This window comes from Felis catus, chromosome A1 (genome assembly GCF_018350175.1).
Source record: "Felis catus isolate Fca126 chromosome A1, F.catus_Fca126_mat1.0, whole genome shotgun sequence".
Taxonomy (NCBI): domain Eukaryota; kingdom Metazoa; phylum Chordata; class Mammalia; order Carnivora; family Felidae; genus Felis; species Felis catus.
In genome coordinates, this window is record NC_058368.1 from 5243617 (window position 1) to 5258736 (window position 15120).

At 45.9% G+C, this 15120-nt stretch overlaps 1 protein-coding gene across 3 annotated transcripts in view; it reads left to right on the plus strand.

Moving 5' to 3' along the window:
- The window catches only part of ATP8A2 (ATPase phospholipid transporting 8A2), a 633649-nt gene that overhangs the window by 75356 nt on the left and 543173 nt on the right, over positions 1–15120 (plus strand). The gene's annotated exons all lie outside the window — the stretch shown is intronic.

The following is a 15120-nucleotide window of genomic DNA, read 5'->3' on the forward strand; positions in this document are numbered from 1 at the left end:
CTGAGCCGAAGTTGGACGCTTAACTGACTGAGCCACCTCAGTTGCTTATTAGATCATTAGCTTTGCCTTGTGAATGTTTGCTCAATGTTTTTTCAAATGTCTGATTTTAAGTTGTTCTCAAGGTGAGCATAAAATTGAAAACGGAAAGTAAATAGGTCTCATTTTGAAAGTTACTTAGGCCCAACTAAGATGCTGATGGGCACTGTTCTAGCACATTTATTTTCAGAAATTATATTTTTAAAATCTCTTAGGGTAAGTTGTTCAACCTGGCTGGCCAAGTAACTTGAAACATGTGCAGCTTTGTCTCAATGTGGCTGCGTTTTCAAACCCTATTTTCTCATTCAGCATATTGTTTCATGTTGCCAGAACTTTGTGTTTTCCTATATTCTTAGGTTTGGGCCACATTTAGACATAGGTATTTGTTTTATGGTCCTCATGACTCTGATGGGTAATGCATGGTCTTCTGCATGTTCCAGAAATGCAGATGCGTGCCGAGGCACCACTCAGAGGACCAGACCTTCCCTGGCCGCCTTGTGTGACTCAAACACACTTTCACGGCGTCATTGTGTTTACATTAAACGTACATGTTCGCTCAGGCCAATAATGTTCTATAAGTTCTTGGATGACTTTTTACTATTACAGAACATCTTTGCAAGACAATATTGTCTAAATTCAAAGCCTGATCATGGAAGCAGACAGACCTAGCTCTGCCCTTTGGATATTATTCCCTTTGAGTTAAGTGAACTCCATCAGGTAGTTCGAAGTTTCTCAATTGCCTCATCTGTCAAAGGGTGTTGATGACCCTCCCGGGGTGGTTGTGAATTAAATGTGAGTCTGTGTGGAAAGCATCTGGCAGCTGGGGTGGGGGGGGAGGTCTTAGGAAATGGAAGCTTAATTATTAGCATACAGTCACTAGTGTCTTTGATTTTATAGTATCCTCCTTATTTTATTATAGAACTTTGTAGTTTACTCACCCTTTTCAAACCCAAGGTCTCAGTTTTAGCATTATAAAAGTATTAGGTAAAGTAGGTGTTATCTTCCTTGCTCAGATGAAGAAGTCAAGTCTCATAGAGTAAACTTTAAATTGTAGGTAAAGCATTTGTGAAATCAGGAAAATGATGTTCAAAGCCTGGCTTACTGAAGGACAAAATGTTTACTTTTGTAAGCAATGATATGTATAATGTTGACATTGCCAGGTGATGAATGAACCTTAGCAACAGAGTTGAATATTTACTAAGACTTGTTAAAGCAGGTTGAATTCATTGAATCATTCAAACGGCAAGTACCAAACACGTGTACCAGGCACCATAGGGAGAGCAGGGAACCTGAAAATCTTAGCTCATGGAGCTTACATTCTAGAGGGGTGGGCCGATGACCCATGGGTAAATAGTATTTACAAGAGTTATCACCGCTCTAAAGAAAAGAAGGCTGGATAGCAAATGACCAAAGGAAAGAGTTACTGTAGATGACACAGTTCCAGAAGAACTCTTTGAAGATGGGACATTTGAGCAGAGACCCAAGACATAAGAAACCAGAGATGCGAAATTGTCGAAGAAGGCAGCTCCGGCTTAGGATAACCCCTAGGCGGGAGAAATAGTAGGAGCTAAGGAGCTGAGGTGGGGACAGCTAAGGAGCTGAGCTGGACATCTGTGAGGGACAGAAGAAAAGACCAGTGTGTCTGGAATAGAGCCTTGTTAGTCTATGGTGGGGAGTTTGCTCTCTACTCAAAGTGTGGTGGAAAACCGTTCCACCAGATCTCGGGTTACATTTAAAAACAGGAGTCTGGCTCCTGTGTGAAAGGCGGGAGGAGGATGGGTTGGGAAGTTACTGCAGTGTCCGGGCGAGGAGGGGTTGATGATCTGGGGAGGCAGCAGCTGAAAGAGCGAGAGGCAGTCTGACTCAGGATCTGTTCAGGTTAGGAGCAGGGGTAGAACTGATGGGATCTCCCGACCAACTGGATGTGGGATTGAAAGACAAGTCGCAGTATTTGGGAAGTAATTGCAAGGAAGGATGCAGAACTACTTCTAATCCAGGTCAGTCATTCCTGGAGGGATTCCCTGCCCTCCACAGTAGAAAGACAAGCCATCTATTCAGTTTGAGCCCATGGTAAATGCTAGAGATTCTAGGGAGATGAGATCGTCCTTGACTCCAAGGACCCCAAAGCAGGACTTTGTGAACATTGAAGTTACTCTCTAAGAGAAGGAGGGAGTTTAAAGCCAACAGAGGAGGAAGTTCTGGCAGAGCAAGTTTCCAGGGGGAGATGCAGTTTGAGAATGGAGAGGAATAGGCGGGATGGTGGATGCTTTTGGCTTTTATGAATGTCTTCTCCTCTTGTCCCTGGAGTGACGAATGAAGTTACTCGTGGTCATCTTTGTCATTACCTATTTGGAATGTGTGGCTTAAAATACTCTTTTTTTATATTCGTGAACTTATTTTCATTCTGTCTACAAATCGGCAGTGATGAAACTTAGAGGTGCATGGCCCATGAAATATGCAAATAGAAATTTACATAAATAATTTCTACTGCAGGAAGTTAAAAGTTGAAAAAGATTTTCTACGCCCCTGAAGTTCACCGTATTAAAGTAAACCAAGCCTTCCTCCTTAGACTTCAAACTGTGTTGTCGCAGCAGAAAGTGATAAAATCTAATCAGAATAAAATAATCCAGTGTCTGTTTTTTATTCAATGCACGAGTACTCACTGTTTTGGTTTCTGGCTGCTCATGTGTTGAGTCGGCTGCTATATTGCTTCCACTGTAGGCTGAACTCTGTAGGTCATGGTTGCCCGAAGATAGGTTTTCATGGGGAGAAAGGCGTTAGCAGGCATAATAGAATTTCAGTATACACGCTGTGGTCAGTCACCCTCTAGGTCACCCTCTAGGCCCCCTGGCCTCTTCTGTGTGCTGTGTCTCAGTGCCTGGAAGTCCCCGGGTCCAGATCTGTCTGTCTTTTGAAAGCACAGACTAAGGTTGACCTAGCAAACCTTGATGAGGAGCTCTGTTGCAACCAAATGACCCCAGAGTTTGTTGACTCGGTCTTTATGGTGTGAGAAACGTAGGGGCGTTCTGTGTTCGTTGACGGGAACTCCAGACCTTCTCAGAAGTGGGAGGGAGTCTCTTGGGAGATGAATGTTGCCAGCGAGGAAGAGAAGCCAGCTGCGAAAGGTACACACCGGAAGGCACGCTCGCAGGTGCATGAGCTGGGGAGGCAGGGTCCCAGCACGGGCCCTTCTGTGTCTGCTGTCTCCTGGCTTTTGCTTCCCGAGCGAAGGAAGAAGTAGGAGCTACAGGTGTCACATCGTGAGAAAAAAGACCTGAGCTTGTTCAGGAGCTGCAAGCGGTCCAAGAAGTCGCAAGTTCAAGTGATGGCCAGAGCAGTAAGAGATAGAGGCTGAACCAAGAAGGCCTGATATATTCTGGGTAATGATTTTTAGGTGAAGCCTCTCTACCTAATGAAGATTTGAGGCAATACATGTCAAACCATGCCCTGAAAAGCATTTGTACTTTATTTGCATTTTTCTTAAGAAAGGTCTTTTTTAAAAATTTATTTTTTGAGAGAGAGAGAGAGAACGAGCATGGGAGAGGCAGAGAGAGAGGGAGAGACAGAATCCCAAGCCAACACTGGACCCCAACTCAGGGCTTGATCTCAAGACCGTGGGATCATGACCTGAGCTGAAATCGAGAGTCAGATGCTTACCCGACTGAGCCCCCCGGGCCCCCCTCTTAAGAAATTGTCTTCACAGAGTAAGTCCACATGACCTCATCCCTCTCTCTGCCAACCTGCGTTGGTGTGTGACGCTAACATGAGTGATGTCCGTGTGTCAGGGCTGGTGGTCAAAACTGAATTATTTCCTTATTGACTGTGTACTTCTGATATTGGTCTCGTGAAGTACTCGTTAAGGCCTTTAATGTTGGCTTACCTTTGCCCTCCGGATCCCCTGCTTTGCGTCTCTCTGGGGTATGGTATGGTCTTATTTCTTGTGCTCGATCCTTGGTTGCTTGGAAGTCTCTTTGCAAGTGTCGTGTGTGTTTCACTCTGTGGTTGGTACTTTTGTCAACTCACTGTAGAGCAGTTCAGCCATTGCCGTGGTTATTCAGATGAAACCAGAAACTATGCACGTTTCTGTAAAGGGGAAAACGCAAGCTGCAGCCAGGGTACATTAGATCCAGGGACCACGGGCGCTGAGATGGGGTTAGGAGTAGGAGAGGCTCCTTTGGGGCAATGCCTCTGAAAGATGAAGGTGGGGGTGGGATGGGGTGGGATTGAGCGAGGAAAGCCTTCTTGTAGCAGTGCTCATCTGCTGCCTGTGATGGCAAAGAGAGAAGGCAGCAGAGCTGGGCTGGAAGAGCCTTGGGCTGTGACGCTGGTCCATTGGAAACCTCCAGAACTGGGCTTGGCAAGTTACAGCCTGCAGGCCTGTCACCATCTTCATTAACAATGGCTTGGACTTAACTGCAGAATTTTAGGAGATACTCTGGTCTTAGTAACATTGCATTTACTGAACTTGTGGAGTGCCTGTTTCCCCCCTCCCCCATGTTATAAGTCCATTTTATCTCCTTGCATGGAGGTCCATTTCAGAGGGCGTCCCTAAATTCTGTAGAGGGTAGTCCGTTGATTAGTGCTGTCTTCCTCCAACCCCCACACCTTCAGCTATAGGTGTGTAGAACTGAGTCAGATTGTCAGCAGAGTAAAAGGAAGGTCTGGAAAGGATACAGGATTCTCTGGTTGTGACCACCCTTGCTGCTAGTGCATTGACAAAGGATTTGAAGAGTAGAGAGTGCTACAGAGACTTAGGTATGGTCCAGGATTGTATGTCAGACGTCACTGAGAACTTGGGACAATTCTGGCAGGCTTTTGTAACATTCAGTCCATTTAAGTAGTGTCTTCAGTGGACTGAACTCTTGTCTAAGAGTGGTAGGCAATGCTTCTATCATTTGGGCCTCTCAGTTCCCTCATCTTCAAAGAATTATTGGTCATAAGGATATCCTACTACCTAGACAGGGTATTTCATTGTGCTTGCCTTACAGTTTCATGGTCCACTGTGAAAGTCCTTTCGTTCAAGGGGAAACTAATTGCTTAAGTGATCGGAAATCCATAGGTAAAGGAAGATCATCAGAAAATGACCGGCCTCTGGTCTTTCCCCTCCCTGTCATCCAGTCAACTGCCAGGCTTTGTTCATTAATTCCTTTGCTCTGCTTCTAAAATTAGCCGCTGTCCTTCTGGTGCCCAAGGCTCTCTTAAAACTAGAGACCCTTCCCTGTGTGAACACCTTCCCTGATCTGTAGCTCCATTACACCATTTCTGACTCTACGTCTGTGTAATTACGTACATGTTTTCACTTCCAGGTCATCTAGCTTCTCACACCTTGTCTGTCAAAATGGTCCTTCCACTCCCTACTCTTTGCTCTGGTTTTCAGAGGCAGTGTTGTGTAGGGAAGCAAAAGTTAGGAGCTTTTGTCGTTCTTGTGTGTCTGGGTGCGGAGGGGAGTAGAATACAGTCCTAAGAGGGCATCCTAGAAAGCTGCATGAATCAAGTGGCTCACAGCGCATGTTGGCCCATGGCTTTGTCTTACTCTGGATGTCCTTCTCTGTATTTACCCTTTGGAGCTCTTTACGTAGAGCTCAGTTGCTGGCTTTGTAGTGAGAGACCTCTTAAATCTCTCCAGTACTGCCCCCTTACTACTACAGCTGGAAATACTCGTTTCTCTTAGACACTACACACCCATAGCATTCAAGGTCTCTTTTCCTGCTCCCACAGACGCTGAGGAAGAGTAAGATCAATAAGGCATAGTCTCTACTTTTCCAATTAGAGACCTTTTCAACCAGAAAGACACACAGAGTAATTATGACCTGGAAAATGCACAGACGGGACAGTTGGGTATGGTTATTGGAGGTTGTGTAAGACTGAGAAAAATATTCCCTGGGAGAATTCCCTGCCTGGCCATGTCTGAGGGTCCTGTAAGTAGAGGGGGGCCCTCCAACCCGACCTGGGGATGTGTGGTGAGCGAAGACTTCTCAGAAGAGAGTTGTTGGGAGGCAAACACGCTAAGAGGAAGAAAATGCAGGTGGAAGAAGACCTTTCACATCCTGTGCTGTAGTACTCTGCACAGATTGGTTTCCTCACCACATTGCAAGTTCTCTGAAGGCAGGGAGAGAGTTTTTGATTTTGACGTTGTGCACATCGAATGTTCTGAACTTCGGATGAATGAACGACTTCCATCTGCCTCCATCGTTTTGCTTGGCTGCTTGACTTACTGATTTCTTCTGTATGTTCCTGCCTTCAGGGCACTTGACTCTCTAGGGACTTTGTTTTCCTGGGTTAAGCACCCAGTCCTGTAATCACCACCACCACCACCATGTTGCCTGTGAGCCTGGCATTTGGGGGCAGTTGTGTTTTTAATGTATAGACTCTGGGGCTATACTTTCAGTTAAAGAAAAAGAAATCATCCCAAACCTAATAAGGATACAAGACCAGCAACAAATATTTGTCTGTTTTTGGAAACTCCTTGAAGCCCCACCCTCAAATTATTTATAACGTAGGTCATATAAATGATTCATAACGAGTAAAATTCAACTTACAGATACAAAGCTAGTTGGTGAATCACCCCCTGTTTTCTTTATCTCTAAAATGAACATGCTTGTCATGAGTGGTTTCAGAATTCTATGGGTTAACCCATACAGAGTGCGTAGACCAGGCTCAACGAAAGATTGTGCTTCTTACCATAACTGTGCATGACCTGTCAGTGACACGGCAAAGACAGCTAATTGAGTTGGCGACACGAGTCGGTGGAGGATGCTGGGATTTCACGGACCCCGTCCGCGTCTCTTTGGCATTGCTCCTCCTTTATAAAGAAAGATTTTCCCATATTTGGAACTTTCTCACTTCTGTGTCTGAGAAGAAATGGGATACACAGAATGTCACATCAACAAGAAAATCAGGGGAAGCCATCCCAACTGGGAGAGAATGTGTTGTATCCGTGGAGTCGGGAGTAAAATTGGCCTCCTGGTGGACCCTTTCAAATCTGACTGCCTGTAATGTTGAAGGTTACATTAAGATTGTTGATGGAAGTAAAGAGCGATAGCTTCATATGACCCGCGGTGAGAAGCACACAGGGTGGGCGGACTTATATGTGAAACAGCATGATAGTTGGAGCAAATGAATGTGCCTTTCTCTTGTACTTGAGATGTGACTTCTATGCACTCAGTGCCTCTGCCTCCCTGGGGAAGGTTTAGAAGATCCACCACGAGAAATATCAAGGTGTCTTCCCCTTATGCTTTTCAAAAATAGCAGGGACGGACAAGCCAGCCTCTCGTTAATGAGATTTTGCGGATTAATTTTCCTCTCCGTTAAAGGGTTTACAACAGACCTGGGAGGGCTTGGCTGTCAGCATTTTCTGCGTTGAAGAAGAGTTGGGTTTGCAAAGGGTTGTTTGGAATCCAGAAAGAATGAGGTCAGGGACGTACACTGAAAAGCTTGCCTGTCCTTTTGATCTTTAGGAGGTGGAAGGGGGGTGGTGGTGATGGTGGGGGGGGGGTTGGGAAGAGAAGAAATCCATCTGAAAAGAAACATCTTAATTTTTCTCTCTCTGGGGAAAGTTTCCCCAGTCAAAGAGGGGAGATGTGTGACATATAACTGAGAGGTAAGAAAAAGTTTCCTTTTCCTGAATCGCCCACCGGTACTTTTCATGTGGTCTGGGAGCAGGTTGAGAAGCTGCTGGGCCCTTCCGGGGCTGCAGAGAGATGACTGATGATGCGGGGCAGGTGGGCTGGTTCTGAGACGACACTCCGTGAATCCGAACACCTTTGGCCAAGGTGTTTTGTGTCTTCCGAATGCTTAGGACAGGCAACGAACAACTTCAAAGAAAACTGCACCTCTCCTCGGATTAACTGTTCAAAGCCTGCCTTCATGCGTATAGTGAAACAGTAGTGAGCTTTTTAAGGTTGGTGCCCTTAATTTGCACCCGGTTTCCTGGCCCCAGGAGTGATGAGTATCCATCCCCTAGCAACAGGGAGTTGCAACACAAGTCCCTGGGCTTGTAATTTTAAGCCTCGCCCAATCCGGCCCGTCATATAGAAAAATCCTCTGAATTGACTGCTGCGAAACCTAGCCTTTCTTTTTGGTCGTTTTCGCTTTTGTATATTAAAGAGATTGCCTTAAAAGCACATCTGCCTTCACTTACATTAACGTTCATCATTTGTGAATTACTAAATGATCTAAGGTGTGAAATGCGTTTCGAGGAACCAGAAGCCTGCTTTGCAATGTTGCCCTAGGTGGAAACAAAGCCTCAAATTACTGTGGCTCCTTTTTCACCCCCGGGTGCCGGAGCCAAGTAGGTTGTATATAACGTATCGCTGGCACGTGCCTTTGCTCGCACGCCATTATTCCTGGAACACTCTGCTTTTTTCCACACAGCCAAATCATACTATCCTACTCATTTTTGTAAGCCTGGTTCCGATGCTTCCTCAACAAAGTCACCCTGGTCTTTGGCCTTGGCAAGACTGGCAGTCATCTTTGTCTTCTGGATTCCCCTGTATCTCGGTCTCCGTTTCTGTTGCTTCTGCTGAAGCGTGAGCCTGGGCCTTCAACTGTGCACTCCTATGCCTAGCAAAATGCCTTAGGTCCAGGAAGGGCCCAATTCCCGCTTGGATAAATTCAACATTCCACAGTATTTTACATCCTCAAGAGGCCGGGGCCAGTGTCTTCCCTTCTCTGTCCCTGACAAAGAGAAAAGAGAAGCCAATAAGTATTGGCAGTCAAAAGTGTCCCTTTCTCTTTGTGTTTCTTTTAAATTCCTGGACAGAAATGGATCACAGCTGCTGTACTCGGAGAGCTGTGGTTTGCGCAAAGTGGGGTCTAGAAAAGGCCTCCAAAACGTGTCCGCCGTGGCTAGGATCACCGCATTTCGCATTTGGACCGCATTTTCATTATGTGTGTTTGATTAGGAGCAGTAATGGCTCGAGGGCTTCCCCGGCTGCTGGACTGCTTTGTGTCATTGTGTTCTGAAGGATTATGAAACGTCTTTGTAAATATGGAGTGTAATGGCCAGAGTTGAACTTGAAACCTTTGGGGCAGGGGAGGGGTGTGTGTGTGCACGCACCCACACGTACGCACGCACACACACGTGCCTCTGGGTAAAAGCTGATGATAGTACTGTTTTCCTGGAAACTTTTCTGGAGGCAAAGAGAACCATCTTTTACATACCTTTTAAGTGCATACAAAATGAGGACAAAAGACCCAGTCCACTTAATTCCAGGAACAAAAGGCTGCAGATCCTGTTTGCTCTTTATGTGTCCTGTTTTGTTGCCGTGGAAGATATTTAATGTTTCCTTGAGGTGGGAGTTGTGATGTAATCAGGTTGGTAACTGGAAAGAACTTCGTGTGTATGAAGGGTCAGCAGACTGTGTCCGGTGGGCCAAATCTGACCTGTGAGTGAGAAACGGTTTTTACATTTTTAAGAGTTTTGTGTTTAAAAAAGAGAGGCGTATGTAGCCCAAAGTCTATAATGTTTACTGTCTGACCCTTCACAGAAAGTTTGCCAACGTTTGATTTCTATCATCGAGAAAGTTTGCCAACGTTTGATTTCTATCATCGATTCCTGTTTTGCGGTTGAAGAGACCAAAGCTAGCTGGTGTCCCGACTTGCTGAGGTCCGTAAAGGCAGCCTGTTCTAATGGAAGGAGCATTGGATTCAAGTTTCTGCAGATCTGGCTTCTCTAATCCTATCTTGCGTTTGACCTGATACGCTTCTGTGATTGCTCGTAACGTCTCCCTTTTGGTTCTATCATTGTAGAGTTCAGCAAGTAATGTCTGCAGTTCGGTTGTAATACCAAGTACCCACAGTGAGTTCAGACTTTACAGGTTCAGGGCACAAGTTTTCTAGAAGACTGCCCTCGCTTCAGACAGGAGCTGCAAGCTCAGGGATGCCTAGACCACTTGAACTTCTGACCAAATGGCTACAAATTCAAGGATTTCCATTACCCCTTCAGTTTCAATATATGCTAGAATAACTGAGAACTCAGAAAAGCACTATATTTAGGATTACAGTTTTTATCATAAAGGGTGCAAATCAGGACCAGCCAAATGGAGAGAGACACTAGGGTGAGGTCTGGGAGGGTCCCACATATGAAGCTCCTTAGGACATGTCATCGGAGCTTTGGTGTCCGTAGTGTTTATTGGGCTTTCGTTACATAGGCATAATTAATTGGACCAATGGCCACATGATTGAATTCAGTCTCCAGTTCCCCTTCTTCCCTGGAGTTGGGAGGTCAGACCCCAACCTTCTAATCACATGGTTGGTTTTTCTGGTCAACCCCCATTCTAAAATGGCCTAGGGGCCCACCAGGGTCACCTCATTAGCATAAAATTGGGTTATGGTCCTGGGGCCCCACCTTGAATAGCAAAGACACTCCTGCCCCTGGGGTAGTTCCAAGGGGTTAGAAGCTCCCCCAGGAAGCCCAGACAGAGACCAGCCAAACTCTTTATTCCACAACAATGTCCAGGATCTGACTTCCCACAGAACTAGTAACAGAGGTTCTAGAAAGAGGCTTGCCCCTTTAATAGGTTTCTGACTTAGGAAGACTAGAGTATTTCTTTCCCAAGAATTTCTACTGTGAGGTAGTGAAACTTCTTTGCGAGGGAAGTGGACTAGATAAGTCACCAGCATCTTCTGGAGTTCTGAGTTAGAGAAAAATACTGCAGTTCAGAGTGAAGGATTTTATTTCTATGTTGCTTAAGGCAATAAAATGCTTAGTAAAAATTTGCCTTCTATTAACTCCCCTTTAATGTTGAACTCTTTGAGGTTCTTAACTCCCCCCTGGACCAACACTAAAATGTATATTAGATAATCAACAGTCATAAAATAATGTATGATTAATTAGATAGGAACAGATTTCAGAAACCTGTTAAGATTTTTCCTTCTCTTTCCAGAATGATCTCCATGGAATTAATTTACGTAATGGGGAGACATGAGGCATTGTCCTCACTTCTGTCTGCTCACCTGCGAGTGGGAGGTCCAGCGTTGTCCCTGCTCCCTAGCTAGTGACTTCACATCCTTGTTGCCACAGATATATCGTGTGAGTTAAATGAGACATTTGGGCCATTCAGCAACATGAAAATACTATAAGGACACGAAGAAAGTGAGTGGGAAGAGATTACCAGGCAAGCTGGAGCCACGGGGTGGCTGGGGTCCGTGGGAGAGTTGTAGGGATCCGTGACATGTGTGGCAGAACTAGGCTGCTTTCCTCTGCCCCTTCCCTATTCTTCACCCATCCTCTGTGCCTATCCTCTTAAAATTCTTTCTCCTGTCCTGGCAGAAACTCTGAAGGAAGGAGGGGCTTCTTTATTTAGCCAATCACCTTCCAGCTATTTCTGGGCTTTATCCAAACCAACCAACCCAAGTGTTGCCACAAAAACATTCCTCTGTCAAATCCGACTTCTCTGGGTGTGGGTTGTGGCGTCTAATGGCACTTGTGCCAGGGGCATCTAAAACCTTGCCCCCGCCCCAGGGTGATCTATACGTGAATAGGTACTTCTCCCTCCTCTTTAACCTTACTTGCATATCTGTCTTAAAGGAAACAAATAGGTTCTCTGTGCTCCCTCACAGTACTGACTAGCACTTCTGCTTATTCAGGAGTGGGTCAAGGAACCCAGAGACCCCAGTATAGCTAAGATCTGGGAAGGAAATTACCCAGAATCCAGAAAGCTGTTGGGACAGTTTCTGTTGCTCTCCCTGAAATGGTTTCGTCTTTATTTCAAAAGAAACCCTCTATTTCGCTGCCTACTCCACGGGTAGAAGATGGCCATCCAGAGACCCAGAGTGTGTATGTTAATAGAGCAGCCACATGCAGAAACCTGTCACAGTTTCCAGAAGACTCCTCTAATGGCCAAACTTGGATGAAGTAACTATCCCTGGTGCGAAAAGCTGTGATGCGTGGGGATGCCTGGGTGGCTCAGTTGGTTAAGCGTCCGCCTCATGGTTTCAGCCCAGGTCACGACCTCACAGTTCATGAGTTCGAGCCCCATGTCATTGGGGCTGATGGCACAGAGCCTGCTTGGGAATTTTCTCTCTGCCTCTGTCTCTGCCCCTTCCCAGCTTGTTCTCTCTCCCCCTCTCTCAATAAACAAACAAACAAACAAACATTAAAAAAAAAAGCTGTGATGCATGCATCGACCCTTTCATAGACCCGTCCGGGGCTCTCTGGCCTGCATACGGGAAGGGAAAGGTTCAGTGACCACACAAGGGAGTCTGTGGTTCAGCAGCTGGGTAGGCATCCTCAAAAGGGACCTGCTACATTAGCCCTTTATCTATATTTACAGACTGGCTACTGTGTGCTAGGCATTATTCAGGATGACAGGGCTAGAACCACGAGCAAGACAAAGTCCCTGTCCTCATGCCCTTGGCCGTCAGCTGTCTTGTCGGCGTTTCTTGTTGTGTAGTAGGCAAGCTTAGTGCTTGTCCATTTTCCCACTCTTGTTTCTCTTTATTCTTTTTTACCTTGGTTTCTTTCTCAACAGATATTTATTGAACTCCCACTGTCTGCTGACACTGTGCTTGTTTATATGGGGGAGTTGTAAGCATATACTCTAATTTTGCACGGTGGTATTTTCAAAATGCATTAACTCAGGATTCATCTTGGGAGTCCGAATTTGAAACCTTAGTCATGCTGTGCTTCGCTATATATGGTGTAGTGTTCTCTTTAGGCGATATATTTTCGACAGATGTGTGGTATTTGGAAAAGATTAATGTTTTTCTCCAAAGCAGGACTTGGTTGGGATGAGGCCACTGAGGTAGAAGAAAGTTATTGGCGTCCTGGGGAAGGTGGGGGGGGGGGCACTATAATGATTGCTATCCAGAATAAAATTCCAGGCCGGCCCTGACGTAGTGTAGAAAGGTGAGTTGGCCTCGTGCATGGTAGATGCTTGGGAGACATTATTTCATGTAATTCTGTCTCTAATTGTGTAATTTGTTTGCACCCCAACATGCGTTATCCAACACTTAACTTCTTGTTTGGGGAAAATGGTTTCCATTCTCATGTCTATCACTAGTGCTTTTTTTTGTCCCAATCTTCTCTTCTTCAAATTCGAATTACCCAATGTTCTTTTTTCTTTTTTTTTCTGGCCCACACAGTCAATCCCAAAAAAGTCTTACAGGGTTTCCTTTTGAGATCGTTCTCCTGTCTGTGCGTTTTTTGTTTTTTGTTTTTTGGTTTTTTTTTGCCCATTCTCCATTGAAGTTTTGCTTTTTAACCTCTTGCTTCTAGACTGTAGAATCAATTTCCTACCTGATCTCCTTATCTACAGATCCTCTCCTCTTTCTGCTTCTACTTGTACCTCACTGCCAGCTGCACTTCTCCCCTGCTTAGAAACCGTCTGTGGCTTCAGATGACCTTCAGGATGAAGTTTAAATTTCTCTGCCTGGCATTTAACTCCTCCCCAGTCCTCCCCCCCCCCCCCCAGCTTCCTTTCTATTTCCCACTTTGGACCCCTCAGTGCTTGTTTTTGTTTGTTTGGTTTCATTGGCTTATCCATCTTGTCTCCTTGGGCCTTTGCCTAACTTCTTTCTAGTTCCTGCCCCCAACTGTCCTTGTCCTCTTTCCTAACAGAAACCTTACCCATACTTTAATGCTTGTATATCTGTCCTCCCAACTCTTTTTGTCACCAGCTCCCCTCACGCCCAAAGAGGCTGCTGACCCCTGACCCTCCTTAGCACCTTCAAGCCCACTCTTAGTCACTTGTCCTGAACCGTAGTGTACTGGTAACCATAGTTATACCTTAGTACCTTAAGCTGGTTAACATTTTGACAGTAGGCGCTAGGCCTTTGTTTGTTTGTTCCCAGCAGCATCCAACAAGTGATTCTCAACTGTGGCTGCCCACTGGTATCCCTCAAGGCACTCGAGAACAGAGTAAAAGACGTTGGAACCTGTGGGGGTGGGGCCCAGGGCCTATATAATTGTGGGAGCTCCCTTGGTGATGATAATGTGCACCAGGGTCAAGAGCCACTGAGTGAATACAGTCTAAGCAATGGACTGTTCTGACCCATACAAGTTTATGGCGTTTGAGCCCTCTGTGCGAATCATTGCATCTCTGCCTGGAGAATTCAAAGCGACCCTTTAGAAGACTTGAGTGAAAATGACTTATTTGAATAGCAAACATGAGTGCCCGTTATGTGCCAGGTACTGTTCTAGGTGCAGAGATCACTGTCCTGAACAAAACATGTCCCCGTTGTCCTGGAGCTTCTGCTCTTGGCCGTGGGAAGACGGACCATAAAGAAATATCAGGTAATGATGATCGAGGCTGCAGGTGACTAGAGCAGGGTAAATGGGCAGAGAAAAAAAGCGGTATTTTTATGACGGGAATGTTTTTGAAACTAGCCTATCTGCCTTAATTCACCAAGTGCTTTAAAACCCAGCGTTCTCTGACTGAAGTGTGGGAGCCCCGGCCGGGCTCTCAGGCCAGTCAGTCTTGAAGTGGGAACTTTTGCTCTCTGCTGCCCCTTGTCAATAAGCAGAGGGCAGAGCAGTCCCCTGTGAGGCCAGAGGAACCCTGGAGAGTGGAGGCTGGAGGCAGGGAGCGAGCATCTGAGGAGACGGGGGTCCCCAAATGGGGAGCAGCTAACGCGCTGTGACCGGGGACCCAGCTGTGAATACTCCTCGGGATAATACGCCCGCTGTCAACCGATTTTGTTTTGGTTGTTCCCCTCATGTGATCACGATGAATAGGATTATAATCACTTTCCACAGATGTCAACACTTTCTCGTTCAAGATTTCTCTCTGTCAATGAATGTTCGTTGCAGCTGTGAAGTAGGTGTTTGCTGCAATGAGATGTCAGTTTCTTAAACAGTATACATCATTCATTTCTTTGATAGGTGGAAGGCATGGCAGATAGTAGCGCGAAGATGCAGGTATGGAAAAGGAGAGGAGGCCTGCCCTGCAGGGCATTTATTTTTCTGGGTTCCTTTACTTCAGGCATCCCTCCCTGAGGGTCGGTTCTTGAGGTGGGTTGCCCCTGGTGATAAGGGATACGCTTGGCGGTTGGCGACGGGGGTGTGTTCAGGTGTAGCCGGTCCAGTAATGGGCGTGTCATTATTCTCCATGCTGACACCTGCGTACGTGGAGGTTATGGCGT